General features: G+C 26.4%; 1 protein-coding gene across 4 annotated transcripts in view; it reads left to right on the top strand.

The window, feature by feature from the left end:
* The first annotated feature begins 18,281 nt into the window (after positions 1 to 18,281).
* Positions 18,282 to 20,964, top strand: part of LOC129918266 (CUGBP Elav-like family member 4) — a 993,834-nt gene continuing 991,151 nt past the window's right edge. For 2 of the 4 annotated variants that reach the window (XM_055998713.1, XM_055998708.1), the window contains exon 1: positions 18,282 to 18,523. The gene's annotated coding sequence lies outside the window, so the exon portion shown is untranslated. The remainder of the gene's footprint in view (positions 18,524 to 20,964) is intronic. The other 2 variants (XM_055998710.1, XM_055998707.1) reach the window with 1 other exon arrangement.

Genomic DNA, 20,964 nt, shown 5'->3' with positions numbered 1-20,964 from the left:
GAAATAAAATATGAAAGTATCAAATTAGTTGTTAGCTTTGCTGCAAGGCAATTTTGGTAAATTGTTTGTGTTATTTTGATGTAGAATGATATTCTAATGAATAAATAATTAAATGAAACGTATGATTGATCACCAATTTTGAAAGAAACTGTTTTTGGTTTTTTTTTTTTAAGTTTCTTTTAATGTTTTCGAGCTTCTTTATTGTTTTTGTAAAAATGATTTTTGAAAAATGTAAGTAGTTTCTAAAAAATAACCCCTTTAGATTCATTTGAACAAATTTGAAGGACTTCTTCTTCATAATATGACCTATCGCTTGACACCAAATATGTTCTTTTACATTCATGTTTACTAATTTTTTAAAATATTGATTGACAAAAAAAGCAGACATTTCGAAATCCTTCACTTTTTAGTAAATCCTACATGAACAAAAGCACCTTAATTAAGGAAAATGTAAAATATCAATGCCCATTATATTTAAAAAGTCAAATATGTAAAGAAAACAAAAATAAAATACACTCAACAAAATTTTTACGTGTTTTGTAATTTTATATATACCTACTATTTTTCTATTTAGAAATATCTTATTTGTAATAAACCATTCCATAAACTGCCTTGTAAAGCTTCAGATTTGTTTCTTCTAGAAACAATAGCACACTTTTCTTATAGTTTTTGATGTGCTGAGTTAGAATTAGAAGTCAAAAAAATTCTATCACGTCAGGATTTTAAGATATTTGCAATAAAGTATCACAAAATCTCAAAAAAACTACTATATCTCAAAAACCAGAGCTGACCAAAATTTTTTGAGTTCGGATTCAAAATCAGCACACTAAAGTCCCTTAGAAAAGTATACTTTTGTTCTAGGGAGAAAGATATATTAATTTTTAGAGATCAGTTTCTTCATGGTAAAATATGCCAAACGTACTAAACTTACTTAAATTATGATATCTCGGAGAAGAAAAGAGATATTGAGAAGATTGAAATTGAATTTGAAAGAAAAAAATAAGTTATTTCATAAACCGTATCAATTTTAATTGAAAAAGATTACATTGTGCCAAAATATTTCTTCGAAAACAGCAAAAAATGGGTTTTTGAGATTTTCTATGGGGAATATCTAAAAAACGTGACCTGCTAGGTCAATTCTGACTTTCGGAATCAGCATACAAATATCCTTTAGAAAAATATAGTTTTATTTAAAGGAGGATTTCCTTGCAGACCAGTGTAATTGCTAATATTACCTTTTTAGTTTTTCTATCGAACAAAATAATACGTATACGCCGTAGTGATCCCTAAATTGTTTGAATTTTCATTTTAATAACCAGTAATAAAATTTCTCGTTTTTGGCGAGACATTTTGACATTAAACAAAAAATAACTTCTTAATAATAATTAGATAATTGAAACCTATTACCTAGTTTCTCTTATTTTTGTGGTTAAATGTAGAAGAAGATAAATATTATAGTATCAGTGCATTTAGAATCTGAACCTGAACTATGATTTTTCACACTTTTGAAATTAGCATTTTGACCGCCATTTTGGATTTTAGTTTTTTGTAAAATCGGTTTCAAGGTTTTTATTAGTGTATACTTCTAGAAGACTTCTGGATGCTTCTAGATGACTTATTAAAAACGACATAGTTATAACACTCTATTTGTATAAATTCTCAAAAAATATGTGAAAGTATTTCTTTTTTAAACTTATATTTTGAGTTCTATTCAAGATTAAGTTCTAAAGACTCACGAAAAATGACAGAGTATCGTATTTTGAGCTTTAAATACAGTATTAAAATTAAAACATTGAGCAAATTCAAATAAAGTGTTAAACGAAAAATGCAGTTCATCCACTTTTTAAGTTTGTAACTGGATGCAATTTATGCATGATATAAAATATGTTGAAATAAAAAAATGATTAAATAACCATTGTTGGTCACACAAATTTACCCATTCTTCTTTTGAGTTTTATCATATTTTTTTAATATTCATCATTTATTCCATTTGATGTAATAATATTTTTTTATAGGTAATTTTATTTTAATTTTCAGATTTTGATATTTTTTTTCTACTGTTTTACTGAGGATATTTGTAAGTGGTCTAGAAATAATATTAGATCTCAACAAATCAGCAAGTGACCCAATGATTAGCCACCAAGTGTAAGGCTCTTACGAGACAGTCAGTCCACGAACTACGTGCGTACACCCTGCTCACAAGGAATTTACAATTTTAATAAGCATACAAAATATAAATTTTATTAAAACGCTTGGAAATCCAGTAAAGAAATCACGATGAAACTTCACTGCTTCGGATCGGATACACCGAAAAATACCATGTTATAAGAGAAGATTATGATACTTCTACTTCATTTTACTTTTGATGATAGTATTTCCAGTTTACATTGAATTTATTTTTTCATGTAGACTTTTTTTTTACTTGCTATATATTTTTTTTTTTTCAATTCAAAATATTTTTGTTTGCAATAATTTTTTTTGAATTTTACGTCATTTTTAAAATTAGTATTTTTCCATTTAAAATATTGTTTCTTTTAAAACACCCTGTATGTTTTATGAAAAGCCAAAAGAGACCACTTTTGCTCGTAGCCTTTGCCCGAGAATTATTGGAGGGTTTGGTTTTGTGTGGACATACATTTGGGTATAGATCCATCGTTTGGGTTTTTTTTTTTTTGTAGGATTGGTCGCTGTTGGTCTCCCTTTCACCTCCCCAATCCACCCACTCAATTTGATTCACTTTACCCCAATCCATGAATTTTATTCTGTACCAAAAAGAAAAGAAGACAAAGAGAGAGTAGGAATTGTAGGCCTACCTATTTTTTGGGAAAAAGGTACCTCTGGTAGCACAAAACTGGAGAGAGACCGATTTATCCATTTGCTTTTTGGTTAGAAATGTGCATTTGTAGTGTGTCGTCGTAGAGCGACGTTTATTTGCACTCAACGTCTCGCAATCGTCGTTGTAGTCGTCGTCGTCGGCTTTGGTCCTCTTTTATATAGGAACCAAAACCAAAATCACATGACACAACTGCATGAGATGGAGTGGAACATTTCCTAGGATTTCCACAACGTTGGCTCCTTTCTCGGTGTTTTAAGTTTTTTTTTTTTTGTGTAGGGGGATTGGGCAGAGACAAGGTACAAAGGTTTTTTCATTTCACTCCTGCCTACTTTTGTAGAATCCTTTTAATTTTCTAACAGAGATTTAGAGAGAGGTAAAGGAAATTGTTTTAGTTTTTTTTGTTTGTTTGATTTTGTTAACTTTTTAGTATTTTTTTTTTTTTCTTATTTGAACCTTTTTAACAGTTACTATTTTTTTTTTGTTTTAATGAAAAGAATATTTGCACTGAAAATTAGAAAAAGTCATGTGAAGGTATGTGTATGCGGGCCAAAGTTAATTTATTATAGAACGTAGGTAACCAACTCATATATATGCTTAAAAGGCATTCCTTGTACAGTCAAGGTATGTAAATTTATTTTGAAGGCTAATTAAAGGAAACCTTGAAAGAAAAGAAGAAAAAAATACATCTGTGGAGGAGGATAACTTTTTCAAGTTTCAACATCATGTAGCTATCTGTAGATAGCTAGTGTATACATATATTACATATTTTGAAATTAAATGCTGAAATGTAAGTTTTGGGAGGTTCATTTTTATTGATATTTATAAGACAAAGCGGGTAGTTTTTTTTTAAACATTTTTTTAACATATTCAAAAAATTAGTTTTCCAAAAAAAATCTTTTGAAAATTTTGCAGAAATTCAAACTAACTATTCAAAATAGTTTGAAATTTGAAAAAAATTAAATAATGAAATAGCTTAAGTTTCTTTGAGACAATCAAAGATTTCATGTTGAATTTATAAATCGTATGGTTTTTGAGAAGGTAATTAGTGTAAATTTTAATAAATAGGCCAAAATTTTAAATAATGATAAAAAACAATTTTAGAATTCAAGCTTTTTTTCATTTTTTGCATTTTCCGAGAAAATGTACTATAATGTACTAATGTTAATTTTTTCTTTCAAGATCTGATTCAACGAACAAAATGCCCACCGATTTTTTTGAAAAAAGGCTGATATTTTGACACGTGAATTTTCGATTGAAAATTAGGGTGTTTTTTTTTATATTAAGTCAAAATAAGGTGAAAAAATAAATATTTTAAATAAAATAAATTACTGTGTATTTGAGCCATAATAAGGTAAGTTGTCACCAAATTTCGTAGAAAAAAAAACTTTTTTTTGAAAAAGATAAAAATAAAAACCAAAAACTCTGTCTTTTTAATTTTTCATCTAAATTTTGAAGTTATGTGAAAAAATTGTAGATCTTTTTATTACCTATAACTTTGTCATACAAGTTTTTTCCATAGGACTTGTAGTTTTGCCGGAAATCGAGATTTACCATTTTTTACCATTAAAAACTTAACCCACCCACTTACCGTACTCGGCTCGCCCGTAATTTATTTTTCCTTTCTTTTTAATCATATTCACCTCCTTTTCCAATGGGTTTCATTCTACTATGATTTTTTTTGGTTTCAAAAATTATCGATATGTATTATATTTTAAGAAAAAAAAATCGAATTTTTTGAAGCTGCTGTTTTAAATAAGTATCCATTTTTTTTTAAAGAAAATATAACTTTTTTTTATTGAACCAGTTATTTTTCTAAATAGTCAAACATTAAACAACAAAATAACGGTTGTATGGGAATAATTATTAATATTGTTTAAAAAAAAAAACAAACTTTTTCATTAAAAGTCAAACTACAGTCGACTCTCTAATAATTAATTTGGTCTATATTTTCTTAAATTTGTTAAATTAAAAATGGTGAAAAAGTTCGAGTTATGTAGAGGTATTTTTAAAACTATCACTTTAATTTTGTTATACACAAAAATGATGTATGCGATTTGATTCCTCCAAGGAAAAGCTATCCATTTCTTTTTTAAATCGTAGTATTTTTTTTATAAATCTTTTTAAAATAATAAAATGTCTTATAAAAATAAATGGAATCTGTTAAAACGCCGCACAGTGGATCGAATCCATACATTTAGACGTGAAAAATTCTAAACTTTTTAGAAAATAGCCGTATCTATCTATAATGTTCATAAATGTAGAATAGTAAGATAATCGTACAAAAAAAAGTTTAGATAACATTTTTCCATGACATTACGATGATAGAGAATGCCAAAAAAGTGGGTCTTGGAAGTCCGTCTGTCTGTCAGTCTGTCTGTCTGTAAACGAAGCTACAACCTAAACGGATAGACCGATTGATGTCAAACTTGGTGTGTAGCGTTATTTGGCGACTCTCCAGAGGGGTTTTTGGAACAAATTTTTTTTTGAGCAAAAATAACGGTACTTGTCATATACCGATTTTAGTAAAGTTGAAATTTCTCAAAAACGGCTATAACGATTTTGTTTAAAAAATTCAGTAAAAAGTTTTAAGACAAGGTCTATCTTCTCATGAAAAAATTTATTTTTTTTTTAAATCATTATTAACGGTACTTGCCATAGAACTGTTTTTTTATTAATCCGAATTGCTCCGAAACTGCTTATTCGATTTCAACGAAACTTTTTGTGAAAAAGCATTTATATAATTTTAATATAAGCCAAAAATAAAATTTCGAAAAAAAATAATTTTTGAATTTAAAAAAAATGAAAAGTTTTTTGAAATTTTGTTTTTAGATGTTGATTATAGAGCTGTAGCAAATCGTATGTATTCGTTACTAAAATGCGGGTATTCACTTCAGTAACGAGTAACGAAACGTTACTTTCTAAACAGTATCGTTACTCGTATGTTTCGTTACTGGGTACTGAAGTAACGAAACATACGAAACGTACGAGATACGAAACATACGAGTAACGACGCGATTCCAGTTTCAATACTAAATCCGATGTAAGAGATACGAAATGAAGTGATACATTTAATTTGTCGCATTTCGCATCTCGTGTCGGTATAAAAACCATAGTCAGAATGCTAACTGCAGATAATTATCTGGAGTTTACTTTTGTCTCGATTAAAACAGTAGTGCCAAGGTTCAATAATCATTGTGTTATCGATAATTTATACAGAAATATCAAAAGAGACGTTTTTGTATTTTCTCTATTTGGCCGAAATATGTTTATATCCACGACGCAACCAATCTGTTTATGGCCTTGGTGTTAATGGTATTGATATTTAGCTTAAGAATGTACAAAAGTTTTTTGGTTTTTCAAAAAATTAGTTTATTTTCGGTGCAAATTTTTCAACACAAAAAAAGCAAAGAAAACGAGGTTTGAAAATCACTCTCAATAGAAAAAATAAATGAAAAATTGTTCGACATGGTTGTATTGAAGTGTTAATATTTCGAGATCTCTGCGTTGCACTTTTGAAATAAAGGTCTCTAAAGAATTGTAATAAGATTACTGAAAGAATATAAACAAAAAATTACCAAAGTCTTGTCTAAAAATTTGGAAAAAAAATCAAAAAAGTTTCCACGTTTGATTAAAAAAAAAACGAAAAAAATTCAATAAAGCTACCTTTAAACTCTTATTACATGAGAATGCCGCAACTAATTTTAATGTTTATGACCTTAAAATGTAGCTTAGATTAAAGAAATTGTTTTTCGTTTTTTTCAAAAAAAAAATTTTTACACCCTTATACCAATGTACGAAACATACTTAAAATACCAAACATACGAAGCGTATCAAATACATGAAATATACGAAATGTACGAAACACACGAAGCATGCGAAAGTAACGAAAGTAACGAAACATGCGAAACACACGAAACATACGAAATATGCGAAAAATGCGAAACATACGAAAGTAACGAGTAACGATATTATTGATGCGGGTACTAGTATCAAAAGTAACGTATACATGCGGGTACTCATTTTGTCGTTACTTTTACAGCCCTACTTCTGAGTGTAATAAGCAACTATTTCTGTTATTAGTTTGTTTATAACAACTTATAAACTAATGTTAGACATAAACACTCATTGGCAATATTCCTATTTCTAAAAATTTCCAATAAAACTTTATTGCAACAAATTAAAATTTACATCTGGCATTACTGCCATCATCACAACATTTTATTTCGATGTGTAACAAAACAAAGAACCAATGACGAAAATAACAAAAACTTTTTTAGGGTAATGTTGTGCAGCAGCCGTGTTATATTTGCACTTAACCGTTTATATGCGAGAATTCCTGTTATAGTAGATGTATCTCTAACTATATCATATCCAATACAATCTACAACATCCGTTGATTTTTGTTTTTTTGTTTTTATTTTGGCATTCAGATTTGTCTGTGTTTAATATCTTTTATCGATTTAACACTTATCACACATATTATTACCGGAGGACCAAACTCTTTTAACATGTGTGTATGTTTGTATATTTACTCGCTCATAGGTATACTAACTGTGCAGTACAGGATGCAAAAGGATGCAATTTTTATATTTCTATATAAACATTTCAACAGAAAAAAAAAACTGATTTAAAGTAGCTATAGAATTTTATGCAACATGTGTTCATGTAAATTTACACTTCAAATACACAGCATCAGTACCACCAGCAGCAGCAGCAGCATCCTTTTATTGTAAAAAATAAAATCAAAAAACAAAAACAGATTCTTTGATATTTATTTTTGTATTGAATTTTATTTTTTTTTATTTTTTTAAGTAGCAAACACTCGGTGTAAATGTTCGAGTTCATGGTTTTTAGTAGCGTGAATTTTTATATTTTTTTCACTTGAATGAATTTAATATCGATAGAAGGATTCTTTTTTTTTTTGACAAAAGTAGGTATATTTTTATTGCTTTGTCCTTAATTTGTAAAGGAATTCAAGAAGTTTGAGTATTTGAAAGATTTTTGGTTTCTTGCATTTGAAGAGGAAACTTGCTTTTGTTTTTTTTTTGTGTTTTGTAAGCTTTAGAAAAAATGGAATAAAAATGAAAAAAAAAGTGAATATCAATGCATTAAAAAGGAATTAAAATGATCTAATCAAGAAAGTATCGAAAAAAATGAAATAAAAATGGAAAAACAATGTGAATTTTAATTCATTAAAAATTAATTAAAATTATCTAATCAAGTACCTATGTTTTTTTAAAAAATTAAATAAAAATGAAAAAACAGTATGAATTTTAATGCATTCAAAAGAAATTAAATCAAGTAAGTTTTGGAAAGAATGAAAAAGCAATGTGAATTTTAGTTCATTAAAAATTAATAATTAAAGTTATCTAATCAAGCAAGTTTTTGAAAAAAAAAAAAAATTGAATAAAAATGGAAAACAATTAAAAAAGAATTAAAATGATCCAATGAAGGAAGTTATTTAAAAAATGAAAAAAAAAACAATGTGAATTTTAGGTTATTAAAAAGGAATTAGGTATAATGCTCTAATCAAGTTAGTTGTGGAAAATATAAAATAAAAATGAAAAGATATGTGAATTTTAATTAATTGAAAGGGTATTCAAATGATCCAATTTCCAATAAAGTAAGATTTTGAAAGAATGAAATAATAATGAATAAACAATGTGAATTTTATTTAATTAAAAAGGAATTAAAATGATCTAATCAAGTAATTATTGGAAAAAATGAAATAAAAATGAACAAAAAACAATGTGAATTTTAATTCATTAAAAATTAATTAAAATGTTAAAATGAAGTAATTTTGGAAAAAATGAAATAAAAATGAAAAAACAATGTAAATTTTAATTCATCAAACTGGAAGTAGGTAAGTTTAAAAAAAAACAATGTGAATTTTGATGCATCAAAACGGAATTAAAATGATCTAATCAAGTAAGTTTTGGAAAAAAAATTAAATAAAAATGAAAAAAATGCGAATTTGAATTAATTAAAAAAGATATTAAAATGATCTAATGAGGTAAGTTCTAAAAAAAATGAAATAAAAATGAAAAAAAAAGTGAATTTTAATTTATTAAAAAGGAATTAAAATTATCTAATCAAATAAGTTTTGGGAAAAATGAAATATAAATGAAAAAAAATTATGTGAATTTTAATTCGTTAAATGATCTAATCAAGTTAACCTTCAAAAATATTCGGATAGACAATTTAATTATCTACTAGGTAGGCATCTAAATTCTCTTGTTTGAACACAAAATTTCAATTTTGCTTCAACAAATATCAAATAAATCATAATTTCGGGCTATTCTCTATCAGTTGCCAGTGATGAAAATGATTTTGACTAATTTTATTGGTTGCATCTAAATAATATAGCCTTTTCCTCTGAAATTGAATCAAAATTGTGAAGGTAGGTACTACCCACCACAGAGTGTCTCTAATATTGTGTTGCAGAAATTTAAGCAATTTATTTCGGTTCTATCAATTATATGTCGATTGCAGTTGATTGATGTATCTTGTCTCTCTCTCGCTCTTTCTCTCTCTTTTGTCTCGCTCTTTCTATCCTCAAATTGTGTGTCGTAATCTCACATAGAAACCGCAAATCTATGATTGGATTACAATGGCACAATGATTAATTGTGCAATTTCGCAGCACATGCATATGACTTTGAAATTTCATACCCCCCACCCTCTTTCAATGTGCATTGATATGCGATCCACTATCAACATAATTGCAATATTGTATCTATATTGTATGCTCTTGAGCAAAGCCATTATACCTACACACTCCTGCCGCCATTTCAAACAAAATCATATCAACAAAATCCGCGATTTAATATAAATCGATTGGAATTCAAAGGAAAACAAGGACTTTCTTCTTGGAGACCGTTCGTTATGGCTTGGATGTGGGTGGTTTTGGTTTGGTTGGTACCCAAAAACAAGCCGTTGCAAATTAATTTATTTATTATAGTGAAATTAATCGCTAGGATTATATTTCTCTGGCAACTGCAATCCATCAGAGCGGTGGTGCACGTTGGGTAAGTGACAAACAAATAATATCCGCTGTCGGAAATGCGAGCCCATAAATAATTATTGCGTGCTATGATATATTTGAACACATTGCGGATCCTAAAGTGTTGGCCTGCAAAACCATAATATGGTTTTATTTTTTGAGGGTAATACAGGTGCGGTGGACAATATCAAAATTTTTCGTATAAATGTAGCCGATGGGGAAATTTTGGGTAAAAATATTATAAGAGAGAGTGAGTGGGTAAAAATTGGTTTGCCAATATTGGCAAATTCAATTTCAGAAAATATCGATTTAAATTGAAAATTTTGCATAAAACTTAAGTAGGTTTGGAACTCGTTGATATGTTTTTGTTGATGAAATTAATTGATTACCTTAAAATTTTGGAGTGGCAATATTTTTTTTTTTAGTTGTAGGTACATCTTAATGTGCATACGAGTACAAATTTAATTTTTCAAGAACAATAATAAGGCCATTTAAAGTTTTGATTGACATTAAATTTAAGGTGCAGTATTGTAAAAAAAAAAGTTATTACTCGCCTTAAATAGCTTATACCTACTTTGCACATTCAAAACAAAATCATAAAAATTATCAAAATATTACTCTATTTTCGGGTTCTGTAAAAAAAACTAATTTGAAAATTGTAAAATAAATCAATTTAAATGCATCTTTAGATACAAAAATTGATATCGTTAATTTTTTTTTATTTTAGTTTTTATTTAAAAATTTAGATAACTAAAAAATAAAGGTACCTATACGAATTTAAAAAAAGTAAATTTAGATTTATTTTTTTGTTAAAAAAAAGCTTTTTCACATAAAGTTTTAACAAAACGGTTAATTTATTAGTATAGTTAAGTAATTTTTATTTCAAAATAATGGCCTCTTTTTGTTCAATACACAAAAATATATGTACCTATTTTATCAGTGGTTGTATGACAGGCAGCTTTATTTTTGGTTTATAAATACAAATTTGTAACAGTGAATCCTTAACCGAATTCGAGTAAGGTCGCCTGAAGGAACTCTTGGCCAGAAATACCCACAAGGAGATGAGAAACTTCTGACGGCATATGGGTTTGTCTACAAGCTTGGATTGACGCTTTTGGCTAAGTATGCTGAAAACACTGTGGTTAGGTTTTAGGAGGTTTTGGGAGGTAAAATATACGAAAGTTTCCGATCTCCTTCTGGGTATCTGCTTCTGCTCCTAGCTAGCCTTTATATCAAATTCAGACATAAGCTTTAATCCAAAAAGATATTCCTTAGAAATGACAACTCAGACACAATTTATTTTTTAAGAAACATAGTAAAACTCTATATTCAAAATCAAAAATATGTTTTCTGTTGTTGTCAGATGTCGTATGATTACATAAATTTTATTATTTTATTTTATTTTATTTTATTTTATTTTATTTTATTTTATTTTATTTTATTTTATTTTATTTTATTTTATTTTATTTTATTTTATTTTATTTTATTTTATTTTATTTTATTTTATTTTATTTTATTTTATTTTATTTTATTTTATTTTATTTTATTTTATTTTATTTTATTTTATTTTATTTTATTTTATTTTATTTTATTTTATTTTATTTTATTTTATTTTATTTTATTTTATTTTATTTTATTTTATTTTATTTTATTTTATTTTATTTTATTTTATTTTATTTTATTTTATTTTATTTTATTTTATTTTATTTTATTTTATTTTATTTTATTTTATTTTATTTTATTTTATTTTATTTTATTTTATTTTATTTTATTTTATTTTAATTTATTTTATTTTATTTTATTTTATTTTATTTTATTTTATTTTATTTTATTTTATTTTATTTTATTTTATTTTATTTTATTTTATTTTATTTTATTTTATTTTATTTTATTTTATTTTATTTTATTTTATTTTATTTTATTTTAACAAAATGTGCATTTAAGAATAAAAAATTAAATGTTTGAAATTTTAAATTTAGGCAAAAAGAAATAAAATTTGAATATTTAGAATAACAAAAAAAAAGTTTAAAATGAAAGGCAAAGTTAGTAATGTGCAAATAAAATTATATGAAATTAGGTATTAAAGTATTGTGAAAAAATAAGTTATTAAATGTTGTTTTGTTACAAATTTCTATCAAAGCATCATGCAAAGGACCTTATAGTAATTTTTCTTTGCTAGTGTTTTCCAACTTGTGGCCAACGCCTTACAGAGAAGAAACTTTGTTTATTTCGTAACACGCCTGGAAAATGTCTGTTATTATTAATTTTACTTCACTGTTTAGAAAGAACCCAGAAAAGTACAAGATTTTTAAGTTTAATAAGAAAATTCGTGTTCCCAATAGAATTTATTGGTGTTAAATTTTTCTATATCTTCCTGACATCTTAATTTAAAACATACAAAAAATCCAACAAATACAATAATTGTAATCAAAACGGGTAATGGTGGCGTATACGTAACATTTTTTTCATTGATTGATTAAACTAAAAATTGATTTTTTGAAAATACATTCTGACATCATTGATCATCATCAATTACGTAAAAGAAATTCAAAATTATATCTAAATCACGATTAGATTAATAAAACAATGTTTGAAATAACTTATATTTACACTTTATAATTTGATAAGTCAATTTATAAGATGAATTTTTTGAACAAAATAAACATTGAAAATTAAACTAAAAAAAAACGGTATGGTACCTATACCGTTTTATAAAACTACAAAAAAAAATATTTAATCATATACCAAATTGATTGCAATGGTAAAGAAGGGGAAGAATGCAGTCTAGTTTACATCGGCACAACAAAGAGAGCATTAGATAAGAGAATTGCTGAACATAAAGCTGACATTAAAAATAAAAGAGAATCAACTGGACTATCACAACACATATTGGAAACGGGACATGCTGCAGACATCGAAAACGTAAAGATCTTGGACAAAGAAAGAAAGAGCAGTACGAGATTTACACTAGAAAGTCTGAGAATACAACAAAAGAGAGCATATTCGATGAATTTGAAAGAAGACATCGACAGTACCAACTCGATATATAACACCGCCATTCTGTGATATTTATGTTGTGCGTTAAGATGTTAAAAAAATTTTTATTGTTAAATTGTGATGTTTTTAATTTATTAAATCTTATGTTAATTTATTTAAAAGTATAAAACTAAATTTTGATTAAAAATAAAAAAATATAAAAATGCAATAAAAATAAAAAAATAATGTAAGTTAAAAATATTCTAATTTTAAAATTCAAACGAATTAAAGAATTGTTATTTTATATATGTATGTAGACGTAATAATAAAGCGCCCCTGAAGATGCTGAGAAACTCCAGCGAAACGTCGGGACAAAAATTTATGTTTTAATTTTTTATTTACATAAACAAATCAATTTGACCAAAAAAGCCCAATTAAACTACTTAAATTATAATATTTATTTACATAACAAAAAGTTCAAAAAAATATTTTTGAATTTAAATAAGAACTTCTGAGAAACAATTTGGAGTAAAAAGAATGTCTACAGTCTATTTAACTGTTTAAGAGAAAACGCCCTCTTAAAAAATTCACACAAAACTTTCAATCAAAGTTAGTTTTTGATTAAAATTTTCGAAAAAAAATAACTGTTCATTAAGGGTAGCACTAGTTTCGATTCTAAAAATAAAATTTTTCACAATTCAAAAACAGCTGCATCATCAAAAAAAAAAAAAAATTTCAACCGGCCGGTATTTAAAACGAGATCTTCTTTTTCCATGTGACTAAAATCGCGCAGATGTTTAATATGGTTACAATTCTGTTATGGTAAATGTTTCAATTGTCACCTTACTCTTAAATATATCCACAAGCGACAAAATTAGGTATATCATACGAATTGTTATCAACACTCTGGTGTATACGTATTATTTTGTGAGTTTTTGTCTTTCTAATAAAATGATTTTTTCATGTTTACAAATAACTGCATAAAACAAATTTCTAAGGTTGTGGTATGAAAAAAAAACTATGTAGCACAAAAAAAAAAGAAAATTTTATTTTTTAAATTTGTAAAACAGTTATTGTCAACGAAAGTAAAAATTTTTCAACTCGGACTAATTACTCTATGGTACATTCATAAATGTTTTTATTGATACAAAATCAAACTGCTTTAATCAAATCTCAAGAGTTTCTAATCAGTAACCACTTTTTTGTTTCTTCAAGAATTAAATTTTAATAAAAAAAAAAAAGACATTATAAATCGCTTAGTGCTTCTCTTTTTTTGCTCCATAAAATTAAAAAATCTTTTTTCACTCTTTTTTTGTTTTTATTGTATAACTTCCAACAAAATATGCATTAACAGATGAGACACCATAATTTTTCCAAATCAAACAAAAAAAAATCAATTCAATTCCCCCCATAATCATCATACCTACTCCCTCATCAAAAGTAAAAGTCTAACTTATATACAAATTAGTCTCATCAAAAATCATCATCCACCTCATAAACATTATTATATCTTTACCAAACCATCCAACCCATCGACCCCCGCACATAATAAAATTCCACCATAACAAGCGTGCTAAAATAAACAAATTAAGTGATTATAACCGCAAGAAAAAAAAAAAAATAAAGAACAAACACACGAAAAACCCCGCCATCGTCCTCCTATTTTACTGAAAACGGAAGCAAAGTATAGGTATATGTACGTGTGCTACATAAAAAAGCAATTATTATCCATAATATCCTTAATCCCAAGTGATTTTCCACCGTATCCCGTCCCCCAAAATCCATATTGAAAGAAGAAAAGTAAGTAGGTTGATAAGGTAGAGAGAGAGGTTATAAAAGGTGATGGTTTTAGTATCACAATAATCGAATAATAAAAACAAATATAATCAAACACACACACACTTCAATAGAAACCACATTTATTATCACAATCAGATCATAAAAAGAAAAGAAAAACCCTTTTTTTTTTTGTTTTACTTCATAAAATCGTTGGTTTATTTCGAAACAATATAAAGATTTTCTGTTAAAAAAAAAATATAAAACAACAAAAAAAAAAAAACGAAAGTTATGATCTAATAACACAGAAACATAAATTCACACACTGCTTTTATTTTTTTTTTTTTTTTAAATACAAAATAATCTTTCCGTTGCGAATTTTCACCTTCATCTGTTGTCGTAGTTTTGTTAACAATATCGAAAAACTCTTCTCTTCTCATCCATACAAAAAAATATTCTTCCTTCTTTTCATTTTTTGTATAATCTCTCCACCAGCACAATAATCATATTCAAACAGGAGGAGGATACAAAAGCTTTTCGGGTACTTTTTTCGCGCACTTTCATTCAGAAATAAAAAAAAAAGTAACAGAAGAAGAAAATACAAAAAAAAAAAAAAACAAACAAAAACAAAAATAAATACAAAAAAGTAGGAAGTGCAACACATTCTACATTGACCCATTCATAGATATCCTTATAGGCATAATAATCTCAAAAACATGAAAATGCATACTACCAACAACAACAACAACGATGAAAAAAAAATCAGTTAAAAAAAAATATTTTCTTTTTAAAGGAGAGCCTATGCGCTTTCTCACATTCAACGCAAGCGCTCTCATTTTACCAAAATAATTTCTCCCCCCTTTCTTTCAAGTCCTTATTGAGTATAGTGTCCTGCCCAAAAAATCATGCGGTAGGTGGTGCGGTAGATTTATCTAAAGCTTCAAATTTCTTCTGTCTGATATTTCGAGCAAACTCTCAACGGTTCCAAGAAATTATTTTTCATACAAAAAAAAAAAAAAGAGAATAGAGAGAGAGAGAGAGAGAGAGAGTCTGTATATGTGTACATTTGCACGTGGATATCCCTTTCTAGTGTATAATTTTCACAAAGACACACAAAATCTGTCACTATTTTGAGAACAATCTCACACAGAGAAAAAATACGGCAAATTGAAAGCTCCCAAAATCAATGACGTCACCGTTGGTTATAATCCTCTTTCAACAGTTATCCTTAATATTCGGCATCCAGAGCAGAGAACTCTATAGAAAACCAAGCTATATAGGACGAAAGCATAGGCTAGGAAAGCAAAAAAAAAAAAATATGAGTTGAGTCACACATAAAACATTCTGAAGCACTTCTTGGTTTCAGTACTGTGGCAAGAGCCGCTGAATCAAGTTTTCCGTGTTTGTTAATTCTGTACTAAAATTTTTTTTACGAATTTTTCGTCGTGAGAAATTTTTCAAAAAAATTAAAACAATTTTAACAAAAAAAAATTTTTTTTCTTGATTCAAAATTTCGTATAGAAAAAAATAATTGCCGTCGTCGTGAACCGAAAGTGATTTGTTTACGATTAGAAACTTCCTGATAAATCCTTGATCCTTACAAAAAAAAAAAAAAAACTTCCGTAAAAAAAAAATATGTGTAATCAATCACATCGTCGTTTTTTGTAAATAAAACAAAAATAAATCGTGTATATTTTTGAAATTTAAATTTTCAAAAAATCCCCCTTTTCAAATGTCCTGATATAATAAAATACCATTTAATCTCCTTTCGGTATAATAACCAATTGCTTATAAACAAAAATAAAAAAAAAAATAAAAATAAATGTAGAAAACGCGTTATACTTCAATTTTAATTTACAATTTAGGTGTTCAATTTATTTGATATTTAAAACAAAAAATAAAATTAATATTAAATATAAATATAAATATAAAAATAATTAAAATTAGTAGATATTGAAAAAAAAAAAAATTAAATACGACCTTATATAGAAATAAAAATTTAACCTGTTGTTATCATCGATTTTATTTCGCTGCTACTGCTGACATTAAAGCACACACCCGAGACACAACAACAAAACAGTATAGTCCTTTTTAGTCATTTTATATTAAATTCCACCAAATAAAAAAGGACATATCCTTTAAATACAATTTTATATCCTTTCGCACGCAAAATTCATGTAAAAAGTTAGTTTTTTTTTTGTATTAAAGCTTCTGACACATTTAATTCGTTGAAACGCACATAAATATCCTTTTCGTCCTGCCGGTAAAATAGCAAAAAAAAAAAAAAACAATCAGACAAAAACAAAAAATAAGAAGCAGAAGGATATAACGTGAATTGTCCTGGGAGATTCTAAAAAAAAAAAAAATTGTAACAAACGCGGGTGTTACACTCATATTCATATCCTTTATACACGCGAGTATTTGTTGTTAAAAATTTTGTTGTTTGTAACATTTTTATGAGAATTTAAATAAAAATTTAATCCTCCAGCGACCTCAATTTTTGAAACATACAAAAAAAAAAAATTAAGGACAAACAGAAAAAAAAAATTATTCAAATAAATATACTTACATCCCCCCCCCCCCCCCCCCTCATTGTCTTTGTAAGCACCATGTGTGTATATTTTTGTGTGTTGTAAAAAAAAGGATAAGAAAAATAAACCAAATAAAGTTGACAGTTTTTTGTTTTTTTTTTAACGTTGTTGTTGTTGTAGTTTGGTGTTGTTTTTTCCTATCATCCACGCGGCTGACTGACTATATACAACACAAAACCCCCTCTCCACTCAGAGGACCTTTTTTTCTTCGTCCTTTGCTCTGTTTGCTCCTTATAATATTTCAAAACGTCACATAGAAGCAGAGTGGAACATCTTCCAGAAAAAAAAAATTGGTTGACATAAAATAAAAAAAAAAAAAAAATATCCTTCTTCTGCCTATTTTGGGGAATTTACACAGAAATTTAATAAATTCTTCATTGTCGTGTCTCTCCTTGTCGTCGTGTCGTATAAAATATATATATTTTTTTTTTTTTGAAAAACGGTTTCTCCTTTTATCACACTGGAGTCCTTATACAGATTTTTGTGCAAAGTCATTACATAAATCTATTTACATAGAAGAATCTTCGCAATCTCTCTTAGAAACGTGTATAGTTACCATGATGGAGAAAAAATTTCATGTTTTTTGTTTTGAGTATCCTTGCGTGTGTTTGTTGAGAAAAAATTAATAAAAAAATAAAAAAAAAATAAATTGTAATAATAAACAAGGATCTACTACAATCAGCTGCTTTTGGCAGCTTATAGGTGATTCAAGGATATACTCGCATTTGTGTGTATCGTGTTTTTTTTTTATACAACGCCGGTTGGATTGTTATTCGAATTAGGCTTTAAGTGCGGTTTATACAAAAAAAAAATAAAATACCTATATCCCTTAAAAAATTAAATCAAAATATATATAAAAAAAATATCCTTATAACAAAATATATAAAAATAAAAATTCAGGATTTTAAAGTGCCTCCTTTGAAATCTTAAAAATATAAAGAAAAAAAAAAAAATAGTTTTCAAAAAAAAAAAAATTATATCAAAAAATTAATAATTAATTATTAAAAATAAATAAAGTGCATTAAATTTTAAATATAAAAATATATAAATATATATAATATTTCATTTGTGTTTTGGTGTTTTTTAATTTGTTTCCATTTTGAAAAGAAAAGTGAAATTTTCTAAGTGAAAGTGAAAATCAAAATTTAAAAAATTGTTAAATAAAAAATTAATAAATAAATAAATATATTTATACATAAAAAAAAATAAAATTTAAAATCCAAGTGCCATAAATTTATTTAGGAAGTGTGTGTGTGTGTCGTCATAATAACAACCTATAACCTACAAGGATATCATTTTTAAAGCGAGACAAAAATTTCATCTTTAAACTTAGTTTTTTTATGTAAGTCAGTATGAACATCCTTATTTTTATTGTTGTTTTTGTTATAAAGATGAAAAGCATCGTCTCAACTAAAAATAAAAAATTCCTTCTTTTTGTGTAGAGTAGGTATCATCTTTTCCCTCTCATTACAAATGAGCCACAATTAGGAAGCTTTTCTGTGTTACCTTTTATCTCAACCCTCTATATCCCCTCTTTTTGAAGGATTTTTTTTTTTCTTATTTTGCAAAAAAAAAAAGCCATGAGAAGAGAATGATTATGATAATAATATTATAATATTTTATATCGTGTGTGTTTTGGAGAGGAAGTGGAAGACTAAAAACAAAAAAGTGGCCCTAAAGAATAAATTGCGTGCCACACTTGTACAGACGTTGTCGTCCTTTTTTTTTAGATGTTTTCACTCTTCACATCCATTTCATATTTTTTTTCAAAAAAAAAAATATGACCACCCCCTATGCAAAAAAAAAAAAAAAATTCTGACGCGCCGCGCGAAAATGCAAGTTTTTTTAGCTTAAATATCCTACAAATTACCTACACACTCAATCAAAAAAAAAACTCACAGACACAACTATAAAAAAATGAAAATTTTATTCTCTCGCTCACTTGGCACAATAGAATGATGATGATGATGGAAATAAAGGTGTTCTTTTGGGGGTTGGAGATGATTTTTTCAAAAAAAAAAAAACTAAAAAAAAAACGCAGATAAGAGCAACGAGAGAAAGAGCGAGAGTGATACAAACACACTTACAAAAGAGTGTGGAAAAACGGAAAACGGATAACATGATAACTTGTTGATTCAATATTGTCTATGTATTTGTGTGTATAGAAGTACTAACTATACACAAGTGCGATATGATGATGATGGGAAAATACCTAAGTTAGGTGTGTTTGAATTATTTTTTTTTTTTTTGCTTTCTTATAAAAAAAAAATATAAAATTTGTATGTATTTTCATTGCACGAGTTGATTTTTCTGAAAATTAAAGTATCTACAGGTAAAAGTTGGAAATTTAAGTTTAAAAAAAAAAAAAACAAAAAAAATATATAGAAAAAAAAAGTACAAATAGACCTAATGAACTATTTAGTTGAAACCATTTTATTTTTTTTCTTGTTCTTCCTTTTTTTTATTTAATCCGCCAACAACCCCATTGGGGGAATTTTTTTCCTCTACTTTTTTTTTATCTTGTAAAACTTGCAGTTCATCCACCTTTCTCTTGTATACTTACCTACCTATATCTCTAACACAGTCGTTATCTTGGCTTTCTCTGTTTTTTTTTTTTTTTTTTTTTTTTATAGAGTGATAATGTTATTTTATTTTTATTTTTTTTTTGTGTTTGTGTTCCCTTTTTATTTCACCTTTAATATTATTTGCTCCATGTTACGCATCATCACAAAAGAGGATGATGATGATGATGATTAAAGGAGTAATGTGTTAGGAGGGTGGCTTTAACGTAGGGTGGTATTTTTTTTATGTTGTTTGTATTTTTTTTTTTTTTTTATCATTTGATATACGTGAAGCCATTACAATGTCTGGGCGGTTTAAGTGGTTTACTCTCTCTTGCTTTATGTTTTGACCTTGAGAATTAACCTTTGTTTATATATGTTTTTTTTCTGGCATTTTTTTCTCTTGCTGTGGAATGTTGTACATTAGATCAAATAATGATTTTCTTTTGAAGAAAACCAGTGGATACATTGGGATCTCAAATGTGAATATGAAGATAGAATTATTTACACGAATTTGCTAAAAAATACTAACTTTAATTAATACCTATCGAGTTTTGTATGAGAAATATAAGTTATTCCTACCAAATCTCAAAACAAATTTAAAAAAATTGATTTAAAAAAGCATTTTACCAGTTTGTATTAAGATATGTGTACGTTTTAATACTGTGACAGGCTTGAATTAAAATGCAAATTCCAAAAAATCAGGGACCATATAATTTATAAATTTATGTATTAGAATTTTTTTTTAACTTAAAAAACGAATAAAATAAGATTAATTATTAAAATTAATAAAAAAAACATCTTTGGTTTAAATATTTAAACCAAGTATTCTATTCAATTTTATATAAAACAAAGAATTTTCAGAAATTTTGTTTTATAAATCATTGGATTCTTTTTTTTTTTTTAAAGAGTTTTCTTATATTAATTTTCAACAATAATTTTCAAAAAAAAAAAATTGTGAGTTATTCTTTAGAAATTATTTTATATACAAAAACAAAGTTTAAAAACAATTTATTGGATCGTTTTCAATAAAATTTTTCAAATCAAAATTTAGATTCTTTTGCTAACCTAAAAATTATTTTTTTTTTTAATATTTTCTTTATTTAAATATTAAACTGACTTAAAAATTTCTATAAAAAAATTTCTTTTTAATTTGTGCTATTATTAAAGAAAAAGTTAGAAATCAAGAAAAAAGGTTCTGTTGTAATGTGTTAACAACTAT

Source organism: Episyrphus balteatus, chromosome 4 (assembly GCF_945859705.1).
Source record: "Episyrphus balteatus chromosome 4, idEpiBalt1.1, whole genome shotgun sequence".
Lineage (NCBI taxonomy): Eukaryota > Metazoa > Arthropoda > Insecta > Diptera > Syrphidae > Episyrphus > Episyrphus balteatus.
Note: the sequence above shows the minus strand (reverse complement) of the source record. Positions and strands in the feature narration are given on the sequence as shown.